The following is a 17,826-nucleotide window of genomic DNA, read 5'->3' as shown; positions in this document are numbered from 1 at the left end:
CATCATCTTAATTGGATACGCAGATTTGGCTTCATGCTAATTCGAATGTCTTTCTACACCTTCTTCTTTAGGTAACTTTATATTTAGTTATTTTTGGCTTTTTAATAAATCAAACTAACCGTACATGGTTGTCCGCGGTTACTATGTGTCAAAAGAAAAATGTTGGTTAATTGATTGACTTAATCATTTTTTTCCCCTCTATGCTTTCATGTTTCTAACAAGAACCATCGGAATGTGCCTTTAGAACCGATCCAGAACTTATGGGCTCGACCCTTTCAGTGCTTAACACTTCTTGGTGCTATTTTCATTTAAAACTTTGAGAATTCCTACCTCCAGTTCCCCTTGGATTTTTATAATTTTGATGTAATTTTATGCATTAAAATGTTCTCTGTTTTTATACGTTGGAGTGGAGTTTTTAATGTGTTGTGTTTTTGACTTTTTATCAGTTTTTGCACTTCTAAATGCTTCACACATTTTCTTCAGGTACACTTTCTGCTCTGTGTCACAACCACAAGGGGCTGAGCTCACATTTAAATTACTGTAGTAACTTAACACTCAGAAATGGTAAATAACCCAAAGCAGCAAAGTTATTTATTTATTTTATTTATTTATTCAATTTATATAGCGCATTATCACCTATAGGTCTCTAAGCGCTTGTACAGGAGACACTGAACATTATAAAAACAGGCAACCGGTTTATAACACATCCCATGCATCTTGGAACAGCACCGTTTTTAACATCCGACGAAACGGCAATACATTAGATTCCTTCCGAAGGCGATATGGCAATTTGTTCCAGACTGCTGGGAGTATGGTCGAGAAGGCACGTCCACCCAAAGTGGACAGACGGAAACGCGGGCTGACCAACAGGATATCCTCGGACGAGCGCAGTGTCGTCCTTGGGGTATACCGCAACAGTCTGGCCTTGATGTAACTAGGCGCATTGCCATATACTGCCTTATGCGAGAGGCATAGACCTTTGAACATTACCCTCTGCTTGATGGGAAGCCAATGTAATTGGCGCAGGAGCGGCGTAGCATGCATGCTCCTAGATTTTTAAAAAACTCAATCTAGCAGCATCGTTCATGACTATTTACAGTCTTGAGAGTTGTTGCTGGGATAGCCCAACATAGAGGGCGTTACCGTAATCCAGCCGTCCTAGGATTATTGCGGACACCACACTCCTTAAGGTAGAGAAAGACAGCAATTGAGAGATTTTTTGCAGTTGCCTAAGGAGGCCAACGCATGTGCTCACCACCGAAGACACTTGCTTCTTCATAGACAGACTACCATCGATATGGATTCCCAGACTTTTCACCGCGGCTGCCGGTACTGGAGTCCTACCCAACTCCTGGGCCAGAAACGATCGTTCCAAGGGTTGCCTGAGATGGTGATAGGCAACACTTCGGTTTTATCTGGATTAATCTTCAAGGAGTTGGTGGACATCCAGTTGATTGTAAACTTTAAGATGTTATGCAGCCTGGCTTGGGCTCCTGGCGAATCCTCAATTTGGATGATAATCTGTGTATCGTCAGCATAGTTGTATGTCTGACAATCCATCTGATTGAGAGCAGAAATCAGTGGCTGCAAATAGATGTTGAAAAGGAGCGGCGAAAGAGCAGAACCTTGCGGGACTCCACAGGTAATGGCCGCTGCTGTAGATACTAGGTCTGACAACTGCACCCTCTGCGATCTTCCCTGCAGGAATGAAGTAAGCCAGCCTAGTGCGGTCCCCCCGATGCCCAGGTCTCTCAGACGCTTCAACAGTTGACTATGACACACCGTGTCAAAAGCGGTGGAGAGATCAAGGAGCACCAGGGCCCCGGGGATCTTCTTATCAGCTCTGCATCTTAGTTCATCCAGAACGGACAACATCACCAGCTCCGTGCTGTGATGAGTCCGGAAGCCAGCCTGATTTCGCTCTAACAGATCGTTTGTCTCCAGGTGTTTCGAGAGATGCGTCAGAACATGCTGTTCCACCACTTTATCTAAAAAGGGTAGTTGGGAAATGGGCCTAAAGTTCTTTAAATTTTTGACATCCGCCCCTGGCTTCTTGAGTAGTGGAATCAGCCGGGCCTCTTTAAAGGAGTTACTGCAAAGTGTAAGAGTAACTTTACACATATTACCTTACCTTGTGAATAAGCAATCTTGAACACTCCACATGCCATGGCACAACTCAGAGTACGGCCTTGTTCAGATGAATATGTCCTGGAAACTGTATTCCTCATTGATTTAGATTTTCCATATGTACTCTCAATACCAGAAAGGCAGGGTTGATACTGCACTTCTTAGGCCAATGCCACATCCTCTCACTAAAACAATGACTATGTTTAATTTGGAGTATGTGACAATGACCTCATTCTTCTTTAATAATTTACAGATATATCCTATACCAAAATAGGTGATTTAAGCTCACCTGATACTTCTTTCAGTACAATATTCCTGGGCAAATAATAAAGTCCTTACTTCTCTTGCCATATTTTTAAATTTAGTCCCATTTCATTGAAGGAAAACGGGCTTAATTTAAAAAAAAAGTTTCCTTCATGGAAATGTGGTCACTGAAACAATAGTCTGCTAACCCCAGCATGCCACTATCCCTTTAATGGCCTCCTATCATCAGGCGTCATGATTTGAGACCTACCTTATGAATATTGATGAGGAAAGTTGAATTGCGACCCACTACGATTCAGAATTGTGTGAACTGACCTATTAGTACCTAGCTCGGTTCACAAAACTAAACTGCATGTGCAAAATGTCATTGAATCATTTATGACCACGTTTTACAAATAAACATGTCATACTTCAGGCTCTTACTCTTTTGTGCATAATGTAAATTTAAATGTGTGCATAATTTACTCCATGGAATAGCTTGTGATCATTCTTATAATTAAAAAAACATCTTTGCCCCCTTCTCCAAGCCTCAAAGAGCCTCAAAGAGGTCCTTATACCCCAGGGCTAAGCTTTACTTTTTGGGGAGGGTGGCGTGCAGCCCCCTCCTAGAACCATTCACCCCAGTGATTAAAGAGTGGTCCAGTGTCCTGGGGACCCCTTTCCCTGGGACATTGCTGTTCCCTGCCTAGGAGAGTGATGGCAGGGAATTGAAACGTTATTCCCTGCGTGCACTCTTCTGGGCAGGGATCATAACTTTGCTCCCGCCCTTGTGAGAGCAAAGAAATAAGCTGCTCCCGCTGGCTGGCACCCAGAATGCTGGATGGGGAGCCAGCAAGGGCCACAGGGACTTTGACTTACAATGGGTCCCACAATGTCAAGGGCAGTACTAGGTGCCTCACTTAGGTACTGGGGCACTTACAAAAAAAAAAAATATCCCGCTCCTGCCGGTCCCTGGTATGCGAATGCAGGATTAGGGGGCTACATGTTATAGTTAGTTAACTAAACTATACCTGAGGAAATTCAGGGGTAGATTTGTCATTCTTTCATGCAGTGCAATGTAGCAAGCCACCTTGTAGCACTGTGTGAAAGGGAAAGGGGAGGAATGCCTCAGATTTACCATCATATAGCACATTCCTGTCAAGTCCACGTTTATTTATTTATAATCTTGGAACTCGAAGATATCCACATAAACTAAAAGGCCAACAACATATAAATAAGAAATTTTGTATAACAAGGTTTCTACAATCCTTTGCGAAGCCGACATAAAAAAATTAAAAAAGATCTCCAAATACAAAGCATTTGTATAATTATGTACAATAACAAATATGCTCTAAATCCTATAAAACATCAGAATAAAACCAAAGTTGATAATTATATCCTTCATAAAAATTGTTAGTACATATTTAAAAAACACTACAAAAAGGTAAAAATCCTATGACAAAACATTTCATTTTGGTGGTTCATAAATACAAACTGTTAGTGCAGAAGCCGAAAGAATAGATAATTGTAGACAAATTGGTCTCATCCAATTACGCCGATATAATAATAGAGCAGGGCAAATAAATAGCACATGATTAACGTCCTGGATAGAATTAGTACACAGATTACAAATCGATGAAGAACCATTCCATTTAGACGGATATATGACGTTATAACGCATACTATTACAACGCATGCTTTTACAACGCAATTTTTACAACGCAGGATCCATTACAACAAAAACTATTACAACGCATTTTTTTACAACGCATATACCTTTACAACGCATACCATTACAACGTAAGTATAGGTAAGTATATAATTTTTTTGAAAAATGTAAGTTATTACATTTAATATAATTTAATTTTATTTAATTTTAATTTTATTTATTTATTTTTTAAATTTAATTTAATTTTTAATTTAATTATTTTTTAAACCCAAACCTAGCCCTGAACCCTAAAAATACCCCTTTACTCAAAAACCCATACCTAGCCCTGAACCCTAAAAATACCCCTTTACCCAAAAACCCAAACCTAGTCTTGAACCCTAAAAATACCCCTTTACCCAAAAACCCAAACCTAGCCCTGAACCCTAAAAATACCCCTTTACCCAAAAACCCAAACCTAGCCCTGAACCCTAAAAATACCCCTTTACCCAAAAACCCAAACCTAGCCCTGAACCCTAAAAATACCCCTTTACCCAAAAACCCAAACCTAGCCCTGAACCCTAAAAATACCCCTTTATTCAAAAACCCAAACCTAGCCCTGAACCCTAAAAATACCCCTTTACCCAAAAACCCAAACCTAGCCCTGAACACTAAAAATACACTTTTACCCAAAAACCCAAACCTAGCCCTGAACCCTAAAAATACCCCTTTACCCAAAAACCCAAACCTAGCCCTGAACCCTAAAAATACCCCTTTACCCAAAAACCCAAACCTAGCCCTGAACCCTAAAAATACCCCTTTACCCAAAAACCCAAACCTAGCCCTGAACCCTAAAAATACCCCTTTACCCAAAAACCCAAACCTAGCCCTGAACCCTAAAAATACCCCTTTACCCAAAAACCCAAACCTAGCCCTGAACCCTAAAAATACCCCTTTACCCAAAAACCCAAACCTAGCCCCCTTTACCCAAAAACCATACTTACCTATACTTACGTTGTAATGGTATGCGTTGTAAATGTACATGCGTTGTAAAAAAATGCGTTGTAAAAGTATTTGTTGTAATGGATCATGCGTTGTAAAAGTTTCGTTGTAAAAGTCATGGGTTGTAAAAGTTGCGTTGTAACAGGTGTATACCCATTTAGATAGTACGTTGTTTAAAGGAAACATACCCTGCCTCAATAATAGCCAAAAGGAGAGCACTCCATGGGGCAGGTTCCAAGAGATATAAGCCTGTACTTTATTGATCACGCAGGAGTCTGTGGCCGGATGAGTACCTCTCTTAAAAATATGAGCTTCCCCATCCCTGAACATTCCTGTCCTTTGTTAGAACTGGTGCACTTTTGGCAGCCTGGTTCCAACGCATGCCTACTCGCGTCATTTTGCAAGGGTGCCTGTGCTATAGAAAGGATTGTTTTTGTACAAGAAGGTGTTCCTTTCTTCTTTCTATCTGTGCTGCTGTAGAAAGAGAAAAAATCGAGGAAAAATAAAGAAATTTTCCCTCGTTACTTCTCAGGTGGGGAGGCTTAGCATTATGATGCATTCCCAGGTCCACCACTAATAGTAAATCTGGGAATGCACCAAAATTGATAGGTGGATGCGTGGGAACATTCACCCTCCACCCATGCAACACCTCCCTGCTGCAGAGTAATGCAAGGCCGTGATTTGCGCTGCTTTGCGTTACTCTAAATTTGCCACGCCATCAGGGCCACACAATGTGGTATTACGTGGCTTTATAAATAAGTAGGGAAAACACATTTTGCCCCCACCCCCTTTTTGTCAGCTTGATGGATCACCCTAAAACCTTCCAGGAAGGAGTTCACCGAGATGAGATTTTATTTGGGGAAAGCTGTGTGAAGATTCTTCAAGTGGTGCAAACCAAACAATGCTTTTCCTATGAAATGTGGTCCTACTTATAACTACCCAGTGACAAACACCAATTTATCAGTACCTACCAGTAGATTCGCATGGTAACAGTACAACGATGTAGTACTATGGGATGTAGTGAAATGCGTTGTGAAGGTCAAGGCATTGTATCATATTTGTTGTAATGTACCTCATTATAAAACAACTAATATTCCTGCTTGGGTTTTCATTCCAGATTAGTCAGTTATATTGGGCTCAAAAAATGTCCACTGGAAATTCCGCTGCATGGTAGTGTTTCTGTTTTCGCATAAATGTATAACTTTAGAAGTAAACAATACATTTTTCAGAAAATATTACTACTACAGCATATTTTTTCCCATGCTGTTTTCTTCAGGTAAGATTATTTCTGCACAGTTTGTAATAGTCACTTAGTGGAAAAAATACAAAAAGTGATTGTGATTTTTAGGTCTGGATTTAAGTATTTGTTAGATCTAATGTTATAAATTCTTCCCAACTTTATAATATTAGCAAGAAGTGATAGAGAGTGAACATTTATTAATTGCTTGGACAGGGTGTCCATCAAGGCTATGGCATTTTGAAGATGTTCTCACTATACCCTTTGTCTTTCCATTAGGGTTTGGTGGTGGGGCATCAAGTACTCTTTCTATTATACTACAGATGTGATATGTAGCCTGTAAGTGAGACCTAGTTTTTTTATATATATATTTATTTTTCTCACAGCACAAGATTTGAAGTGCTTAGATATGTCTTTTTTCTATAGGAAATGCTTGCTTTTTGGGTGCCTTAGCCTATCACGCAGACTTGTGAATTACTAATCACCCTCATGCATTCATTTGCTTCACTTTGCTTTCTTGATAACAGATTGCTGGATTTACAGTTGTGTTCTTTCACAAGGTAAATACGTGCATGCTCATAGAATTTCATAACAATACAATAAAAAAATGGTGTTTTGACAAATGTGTCTACTATGCTATATTTTCCAGTCCATGCTCATGAAGCTCATTAATTGTTATGCAAATTACATCTCCTGACTCCTTTTCCTAATACTCTTCTTTGAGGGCACAACTTGTTTGCTGGTGCAAACTGTTTAACAGAGGAGCTCTACCCACACCTTTCATATTGTTGTTGCTAAAGGTGTTGTTACATTATGGGATTTTCTTTCTAGCACAGCTGGGGCAACACACGATAGTGGCCCAACTATAACCTAACTTCTTCCCTAACAAAAAGCCCGATCTATTTTTAGCATTACCAATGCTTTTTAGGTCTTGGCCTGATCCAGCGCATGCACTGGTCTCGGCCAAGACATTTAGTAGCGCTGAGAAACGCTACTTTGCCGGCGATCAGCTTGCTAGAACACGCACAAGAGCGCGCGTGTCGTACACAGTTGTTGCTGCTTCTTTAAAGCTCGTGAATGCTTTCCCCTACCCCCAGCTGGCCTGCGGCTTATTTGATCTTCGTTTTTTTTCTTTTTTTTTACAATCGCAGCCGCTCACGCGTACACTGCGGGCACCAGGTACAAAAAGGAAAATGGAAACAAATAATGCAGCCTGACACTCTTCATATCTAGTTTTTGCAATGGGCCATTGTGTGGGTAAAGCATTATTTTTTGTTCCAGAACGTACACCGTTTTTTGCGAGGGGACATTGTGTAGGTAAAGCATTTTATTCTCAGAACGCGCTCCATGTTTGAACTTTAATACAGGGCCCACTTTTCCATTAACACAGGTGCATACAATCAACAATGACGCTGGTGTTTTGCAGCCGTCATCCCCTTCCCGCCCCTGGGCGCTGCGCTTAATGTTTAGTGCCTGCTTTTACTTTAACAACACGGGCGCACGCAATCACCAATGGCTCCTGTAGCTCACAGTGCCTTGCACCCATCCAGCTCCAAGCGTGCAGTTCATATTTTAGCATTGCACCCGCTTTTACTTGAGAAACCTCATCAACTTCATTCAGTGAGCAGCGCAATTAAGAGTAAAGTTAAATGTAACTTGAGTGTGTTTCTATTATATTATACATTTGCTGAAACCTGCGCAGATGTCTACAATTAATGAACATCAACATCTGATGCCCACGCGCTCTATAAAATTATAAATCAAATCAAATCAAATCCAATCAAATCAATCCCGCTCTGTGATGGCAAAATTAAACATTAACTGCCCAGCTCTTCCACAACCAATAACAATTACAAAGCGTCCGAGTAAGCACAAACCCATGATAAAAACGTAAAGGTCTTGCTGTGTCCCAAACAACTATGCGTTAGTCTTGCAATATGGGGTTTCGGCTGTACACTGTCTAATGTAGCGACTCTGCCAGTATGCCGATTTTTGGGCTATATCAGAGCGCTTTGAATCTGTCATGTGGAGCATGTGACGCAAATAAGTAGTATTAGTAACTGAATAAATAGGCGATACCCTTACAGAAACGAGGTACCCTGTTGAATGAAACTATCTGGCCAAAAATAGGATGACAAAACTGACACATTTTGTAAATATATATTTTTTTCCATAACAAAGGACAAACACTGCTGATTTCATTTTGGGACCCAATATTACTGTGATGCACAAATCACACAACAAGGAAAGTGCTGCTAAATCTATGGCCTGACATATATTGATATGGATGTTAAAACCAAATAAAGATGGCATATTTATAATCTATGTAAGTCTAGTGCTTGAAACTGAAATTAAATGCTTACAATTGTTATCGGTAAGACAACTAAACACAGGGAAAGAAAGTAATTTGTCCAGGGTCACACAGTTCAGTAAGTTGTGAAGCTCAAAGTGCAAGTCTGGAGTTCTGGTACTGCAGACATCAAAACAAGCGACAATCCAGCCTGTGCCTTTGGTGTTTCGAGCTACAGCCACAGTTGAGTGTATTTGATATCTCACATGAGTGCAACAAGCCTATTTACAAATGTGCAACAGTAAAGAATTGTGTTAATTTGAGTACTAACACATGCAACAACCAACCTTCTTAAAATAAACACTTCTTTAGCTTGCCCAATGCGGCCTCTTATTCAACAGAAGTGAGGTTTGGGGAACAATGTTGGGGCTGTCGAATTTCTACATGCAGTAAATGTTCATGCTTTATGTGTTCCTGCATTCACCATTTGCCTTGCAGCGGCCTGTAAGCCACCTTTGTGGGGAGTTCTGAAGAACTGCTCGGCTTCAGGCCACCATGACCCCTCTACCCCCACATACGGATGTATGACGGTACAACGCGTACCGTTTCAACGCGTGCCTTTACAACGCGTCTTGAACAACGCAAGTCGTTACAACGACTTGCGTTGTTGGGCGCAGATAGCGAATAGTATAATTTACTATTCTAACACCAGTCCCCGTGGATAGTAGGGAAGGTGTTGGAATAGTAAATATACTATTCTTTATCCTTTAGCGCCCTCCAGCGCAAGTCGTGGTTACGACTTGCGTTGTAAAGGACGCGTCGTAAAAGCACTGCGGGGTAACATCCGCGTTGAAAAGGATGTTCCCCCCACATACACACATGATTGCCCAGGTTGCCAAGGGAGCGTTGCATGTTTTCCGCCGCCTACTGCACAGGGTCTGGTGGGTCACCGTGTGGCCGGACTTCAGTGCAGACCCTGTAGTCAGCCAGGAACATCAGGCGATGTCCCAGAAACTTGCTGTGTGTGGGAGGCAGGCAGAGGCCACTTATCATGCCACAGTTCGCTTGACTTGTTGTTTTGTTTTGTTAGGCACAGGGAAGTTAAGTGATTTGCCCAGAATCACAGGATGTTGCGCACCAAACCACAAACACACAAAACCACACACAAAACCACACACACAATCACACACACACAACCACACCCACACACACAACCACACACAACCACACGCAACCACACACACACCCACACACACAATCACACACAACCACACACACAACCACACACACACAACCACACACACAACCACACAGACACACACAACCACACACACAACCACACCGTCAGTGCACACTTTCACCAGGCACAGACTCCACCAGCCGTCAGTGCACGGTTTCACCGGGCACAAACACCACCAGCCGTCAGTGCACGCTTCCACCAAGCACACACCACCAGACGTCAGTGCACGCTTTCACCAGGCACACACACTCCACCAGCCGTCAGAGCACGCTTTTACCGGGCACAAACACCACCAGCCGTCAGTGCACGCTTCCACCAGGCACACACCACCAGACGTCAGTGCACGCTTTCACCAGGCACACACACACCACCAGACGTCAGTGCACGCTCTCACCAGGCACACACACACCACCAGCCGTTAGTGCATGCTTCCACCAGGGACACACCACCAGCCGTCAGTGCATGCTTTCACCAGGCTCACACACACACCACCAGCCGTCAGTGCACGCTTTCACCAGGCACACACACACCACCAGCCGTCAGTGCACACTTTCACCAAGCACACACCACCAGCCGTCAGTACACGCTTTCACCAGGCACACACACCACCAGCCATCAGTGAACGCTTCCACCAGGCACACACACCACCAGCGTCAGTGCACGCTTCCACCAGGCACACACACCACCAGCCATCAGTGGACAATTTCTACAGGCACACACACCACCAGCCATCAGTGCACACATCAATTGTTAACGCATCCACAATTAACTATTGTAGCAATAGCAGTATGGCCCACTTTACTTTTAAACATATTCATCTAAAGCGCAGCATGCCACCATTGCTACAAAAATATATACACTTTTTTTGGCCTACAATTTATAGACTTTTGGTGTTGCAATATTTAGCAATGCCAATAGCTCAAACTTAACTAATGCGAGACCTATTGCATTGCAAATGCTTGTTTGCTTTGAACCTACTTGGAATAAGGCCCCGACTGCCACCTCTGCTCTGTTTGAGCTGAAACAGAGCTTTCGCATCGCGTGCTCGCGTGACTGACATATGGGTCTTTCTCACGTAGACCCCCACTTTAAACCAAAACCTCCACAGGTATAAATGCAAAAGATGCGGTGAAGTGCGTGGCGAGCTTTCTATTGTTCCGTTCCACGCTGTGAAGATATGACAGAACACCCCACGGAGCTCTTAATCGCTACTTTAATGATGGGAATATTATTCTTGCATCATGAAGGGAAATCGAGCATGCTTCGACAATGCATTTCTGAACAGTGGGGAATATAAAGAGCCACGTTTTCATGTGCTTCCTTCCTCATGATCAGGTTAAGTCTGGGTAGTTAGTTATCAGGTAGGTAAGTGTACCTACAGTGCACATGGAGTACAGACGCTTTGAATGATGCATTTAATGTATGTTTATCTAAACTTTAAACCAATTAATTGCACCTATGACAAAAGTTAATTTGAGGAACCTTATCTGTCATGTATAATTATAAACTGGGGCCTCGTTCACAAAGCTATTTGCTCCTATAATTCTGACACATTCAAACAGCCTTTTTCATGAGTGCAAAAGAGCTTTTTTAATTCATCGAAAGTCAGGGTCACACTCTTAAAAGCTTTGCTAACATGGGCATTTGCTTATGAGCACAGTATAATTTGTGAAAAGCATACGTGCAGGGGCCCAACGTTTTTCTTAGGTTCTTGCCACCAGTGCTGCTGAATGCCAAGGCTGCCATGATTCCATAGCCGGACAGGCTTCTGGGCGTTGTGGTGGGCTAGCAGGGTGGGGGCAGTTTCACTGGCGTGGGGGCCGTTCTTTTTGCTGGCGACCTGCTGTCCACGTTCCTACTTGCAAGGCTTCTAAATAAGCAAAGCAAAAACAAATGGGTTTAAAGAGGAAATAACATCTATCTATCTATCTATCTATCTATCTATCTATCTATCTATCTATCTATCTATCTATCTATCTATCTATTCTATCTATCTATCTATCTATCTATCTATCTATCTATCTATCTATCTATCTATCTATCTATCTATTCTATCTATCTATCTATCTATCTATCTATCTATCTATCTATCTATCTATCTATCATCTATCTATCTATCTATCTATCTATCTATCTATCTATCTATCTATCTATCCATCTATCATTAGGTTATGGGTGTTTTCAGGGTTTAGGGGTAGGTAAGATTATTGGGTTGCAAGGGTATTTTTAGGCTGTAAGAGTGGGTAAGGGTATTGGGTGCTAAAAGTGTTTTGGGGTTTATGGGTGGGTGGGGTATAGATTAGTAAGTGTTTTGTAGGGTGTAGTGGTGGGTAAGAGTATTGGGTGGTAAGGGTATTTTTACCGGGGTAATGGCATTGGGAGGAAAGGGCGTTTTAGGGTTTAATCCCTTCTGCGCTGATGACGAGCTCAGCTCGTCATGAGTTTTACCTGCCGTGCGCTCATGGGAATTAACATTGGGAAAACATGCTTTTAAGCACCCCTTGGTTCTCGGTCCCTGCTTGACGGATCACCCCAACACTTTCAGGACTGTAGCTGAAGTGAGCGTCATACCAGCTGTGAAAAGTTCATGAAGATTCGTCAAAGCGCGCCAAAGGTACAGGCAAATGAAAAAAACATCTTCCTATGTAACGGAGGTCCTACCTACCACTACCTCTCTCTCTCTCTCTCTCTCTCTCTCTCTCTCTCTCTTTCTCTCTCTCTCTCTCTCTCTCAATATATATATATATATCCTGCTGGCGGTCGCCGGTTGCTAGTAGGTAGTTATACTACTTAGGTCTGCTTTTCCATATGCAGAGTGTTTTTTGGTTTGTTAATAACTTTTGCCCCATTTGACAAATCTTCACAAAGCTTTCCTAAAAAAAAGTTCCCCATCTCAGTTCTTACCTAGAAATTTTCGGGGTGATCCGTCCAGCAGGTGTTGAGAAATAAGGGGGGGTCCCAAAATACAACATCAACAAGCATTTTAGATAGACTTCTTTAGAGAAGGCTACCCAAAACGGCTTAACGGATTTGCACCAAATTCAGCAGGAAGCTAGAGCTTTGTCTGCAGATTGTGCTTGATTTGGTGTAAATTTCTTCTTCAGTAGTTTTTGAGATATTCAGGCATATGTATATTGCATGCATATGTATATTTTATATTTTGGCAGCTGGGCTTGTGAGGGTCCTTCAAGCATCCAGTGAGAGTGCAAAATAAAAAATTGAGCCCTGTGATTGCTCAAGACGCCCATATTTTCAATGAGATTTCCCATTCTCGCTGGACCAAGAGGCTCCAGCGAGTCCTGCGAGAGCGAGCGCTCAGATTGAGATTGTTAGAAATGAAATGGCCGCTGTTAGGAATAGGGTTTCTGATTGGTAGAGGTATGCACCCTTGCCAAGGAGAAACCACAGTCCTAGTCCCAGTAAGTGTAGCACACACTAAGGGGCTCATTAGGATGGCGGACGGACCTGCGTCCGTCCGCCACCCTAGAGGAGGAGGGACCGTCCGCAGGGGCAGCGGCGGTCCCTCCAGTGCAATTAGGATGTGACTGCCAGCCTGGCGGTCACATCCTCAATATTTAACATTGCGGCGGGTGCTGCGTGAAGCAGCACCCACCGCAAAGTTAAATATGCATGCTTAGCATTTGCATGCACAAAGCGGCCCCCCACTCACCCTGGGGGCCCGCAACAGGCCCCCAAAGAATTCACCGTATGCCTTTCCACGGCGGAGAATCCGCCGCAGAAAGGCATCTGTTTTTCGCCATCCTAATATGGCTGGCGGTGTCTGATAGACACCGCCAGCCATGTTAGAGCTTTTCCGCCGCGGTCGGAAGGCGACCGCGGCGGAAAAGTTGCGGACCGATTTTGAGACCCACCGCCATCCTAATTTGGCGGTGAGTCTTTTGCGCCTCCCCAGTGGTTTTCCCGCATCCTCTGGGCCGGCGGTGGCTTCCACCGGCCCGGAGGATGCGGGAAAACCGCGATCCTAATCGGCCCCTAAATGTTTACCTGTGCTCACACTCTGGTAGCTTGGCATGGAGCAGTCAGGCTAAACTAAAGATGCAATGTGTAAAGTATTTGAGTACACACACACACAGTAACTCAGTGAAAACTCCACAAAAGTACTACACACCAGTTTAGAAAAATAGCAAATATTTATCTGAGTAAAGCAAAAACAAAATGATTAAAATCCAACCTGCCCAAGTCAAGTTAGGAATTTTGCAAGACTAAACCAAAATGCAGTGCTTAGAATTCAATTGCTCCAACTAGGGCTATGTGATTGTGCCTAACTGGGGTCAATCCAAAGGTTCGGCTGACCGCGACAGAGTGCAGGCCAAATACAGGAATCACGCAGACCCCCTCACAGTACCTGCCGAAGATGATACATCGTTTCCAACGTCGGGCAGCATTGTTGATGCGTCGACGTAAAAGGCACTGTGCAGCATGCTGATGTATTGATGTATTGAACCGGGCTGTGGGTGACCCTTCCACAAGCTTTTGAAAACCTGGCTGTTTTAACTTTTAACTCTAGCCTTACCACATACTTCATCTTTTCTCTCTTGTCCTACCCTGCTCTGTGTCAGTAAACCCCTCAGGGTAGCTGCACGCTCTACAAATCTTTAATAATAATAATAATAATAATGCATTGGCGCAAAGCTGTGCAGGGCCGGGAATGCCTCAGGGATGGTGTGTCCCATACGTCAGCGATACGGTGTCTGAGACTCATGCAGCAGCGATGATGCGGAGGTGCTGCATCGGCAAAGTCGAGGCTGCGTTGAAAGTCGAGGTCTTTGCATCAGAAAGTAGGTGAACGGTGTCCACAGCTTCTGTACATACAGTGGCAATGCGCTGATATTGCAGAGAAATGTGCCGGTTCTGATCGATGCATCTGTGTCAATGCATGGGTTTCTTGGGTTACAGTACCAAACACACACTTCGAAGGGCCCAGGACTGGTTTCGGTGCCACTTGGCAGAGCAGGACTCACAGGATAGGAGCCCAAGTTCTGGTAGTAAGATGTAAGGGAAGCCTTTGATATTCCTAAGACTTCGGAAATAGGAGGGAAACCAGCAAGTCACTGGAGAAACTTAAGTTTTACAGGAATAGAGAGTAAAGTCCAGTCCTCTCACTCACAGGCTAGAAGCAGCAGGCAGCAGGCCAACACAGCAAAGCAAGCAGCAGAGTGGCAGTCCCTTCTGGCAGCTCAACATCTCTTCTTTCTGGTAGAATGTCCTCAGTTCCAGAAGTGTTAGCCATTGAAGTAAGGAGACTTCAAAAATAGGTCTATGTAGTGCAGCAGACCCTGTCATTTCTCTGCCCTGGTTCCAGACACACTACAGGGGATAGGCAGCTTTTTGTGTATGGACAGGCACAGCCCTATGCAGGTGCAAGTGTCGACACTTCTCTCTCACTCTAGCTCAGGAAGACTCATCAGTCTGGTGATTGGTCATCAGGATATGCAGGGCACAAGTCACACTCCCTTTGTTTGTGACTGTCTACAGGGAATGTACAACGTTCAGCTGTCACCCAAGCCAGACGGGAATTCCAGAGACAGGGAGAGGCACTGAATGATTAAAGTAAGAAAATGCCAACTTTCTAAAAAGTGACATTTTCAGACGCACCTTAAAAACCAACTTAACTAAAAGATGTGTTTTTAAAATGTGAGTCCAGAGACTCCAAATTTACCTCTCCCATCTTTTACCAATAAGACGTTACACTTGAAAAATGTTACAAGGCAGCTCCAATGCTAACCTATGGGAGAGATAGGCCTTGCTGTAGTGAAAAACAAATATTGCAGTTTTTTACTACCAGGACATATAAAAGTCAAAAGTACATGTCCTACTTTTTAAATACACTTCATCTCATCCAGTGGGCTACCTAGAGCCTACCTTAGGGCTAGCTTGTATGTAATAAAAGGGAAGGCTTGGGCCTGGCAAATGGGGAAACTTGCCAGGTTGAAATGGGAGTTTAAAGCTACACACACAGGCTTTGCAGTGGCAGGTCTGAGATGTATTTAAAGGACTACTCATGTGGGTGGCCCAATCAGTGCTGCAGGTCCACTAATAGCATTTAATTTACCGGCCTGGAGCACATATAGTTCACTGTACTAGGGACGTATAAGTAAATCAAATATGCCAATCATGGTGAAACCAAATAGCATTACATTTTAGACACAGAGCACATGCACCTTAGCACTGGTCAGTGGAAAAGTGCATAGAGTCAGCAAAAAAGAAGTTCTGTAATAGAAGAGGAAGAAGACAAATGGTTTGGGGTAACCCTGCAGAAATGGCCATTTCCAACAGCCGCATTACTGTTTACTGTGAAAATTGGAAGTTTGTGGAAATGAATAAAACAAGCTAAATAAGGGACAGCAGAAATACATGCTGCCCCCCTAGATTTAGGTTGGCTGTTTCTAAGGGCTAAGATACTGTGAAGAAAATAAATGTATTGTTTTTCACTAATTTTTACAATCTCATGGGACTCACGCGAGATCATGAATAGAAAAAAGGAGTAGATGAGTTCTCAATACACTCTATGAGTAGGAATGCATATTGCGGTCCATATATTTAGGAGGAAGTGTGTAAAAGATAAGTACTGTGACGATTAGAACGTTGTCTTGTTTTAATTTTTTTACATACGATCTTGTGAGACTCTTGCAGGATCGTGAAAAGTAGGAAGTAGTAGGTGATGTATGAGTACATTCTACTATGCACACTTGTTACTGTAGGAAGGAGTCTTAAGAGAGATGGTGTTTATCAGACTCTACTATTTATGGTCTTTGGCTTGAGAAGAGCTGTGAGTAGAGTTAAGGCTCATCCACACACCCTACTACACTCACCTGTCATCTGATAGAGAGAACTGAAATTAGAGGCTAGTCTCTCCCCACACCCTACTACACAGACCTCTCATTACAGAGTGAGGTTTCACCAGAGAGTCTTTCTATGATGCATACTTGTCATTTGAGAGAGGGGTCTGAAAGAAGAGGTTAGTACCTCCCCACACCCTACTCTGCAAACCTGTCATCTGTAAAAGGATAGGCCAGTCCCTCCCCACAACCTACTTTGCTCACCCATTATTTGTTAGAGTGGTTCGAAAGGAGTGCCTAGTCCCTCTCCACACACTACTACAAACACCTATCATTGCAGAGAGAAGTTCCGGCAAAGATGTGCTACTATGCACACCCGTCATTTGAGAGAGAGGTCTGAAATGGGAGACCAGTCCCTCTTAATGCTCTACTATGCACACCCATCATTACAGAGAGAGTTGTCACCAGAAAGGCCAGTCTCTCCACACACCCTACTATAGACACCCATCATCTGCGAGAGAGAGGTCTGAAAGGAGAGGTTAGACCCTTCCCATACCCTACTACGCCCACCCGTCATTTGAGAAAGATATCTAAAAGGAGAGGCTAGTCCCTCCCCGCACCCTAATATGCACACCTGTGATCTGAGACAGAGAGGTCTTGAAGAAGAGGCGAGTCCATCAACACGCCCTACTATGCATATCTGTCATCTGAGAGAGAAGTTTGAAAGGATAGGGCAGTTCCTTTCACACTCTAATGTGGGCACCCATTATCCAAGGGAGGGATCTCAGTAGGGAGGCTAGCCCCTTCTATATACCACTATTTCCATAGAATTGAGTGCTCTCCCGCAAGAGTCACATTAAAGTAGACTGCAAGCTTCAGGTAGTGAAGCTTGCTGTGTGAGGCTCGTTCGATCCCGCGAGATACTCACAAGATCGGAATGGAAAATTGGTGAGCCTGCCACAAGGTGTTTTATGATCCCGCAAGCCGCTTGCGAGACCCGCATGGAAAATTACTGGGACTGCATTTTACAATCCCGCAAGAGTCTTGCGAGATTGTAAGGGGGAATTTAAAAAAAGGAACAAGGCTCAACCAATGGTTACCATTCTTATTACATGGTTGAGGACATGCTGTGATGTGATTGGGTGCAGAACCAGATATAGCTCACTTTGGACCATATGCAGGTAGCTTAATACCGGTCGGTAACGGCTGAAATTCGGTAAATTTCCCGTTACCGACCAGTAT

Source organism: Lissotriton helveticus, chromosome 4_1 (assembly GCF_964261635.1).
Source record: "Lissotriton helveticus chromosome 4_1, aLisHel1.1, whole genome shotgun sequence".
Taxonomy (NCBI): Eukaryota; Metazoa; Chordata; class Amphibia; order Caudata; family Salamandridae; genus Lissotriton; species Lissotriton helveticus.
This window is presented reverse-complemented; position numbering follows the sequence as displayed.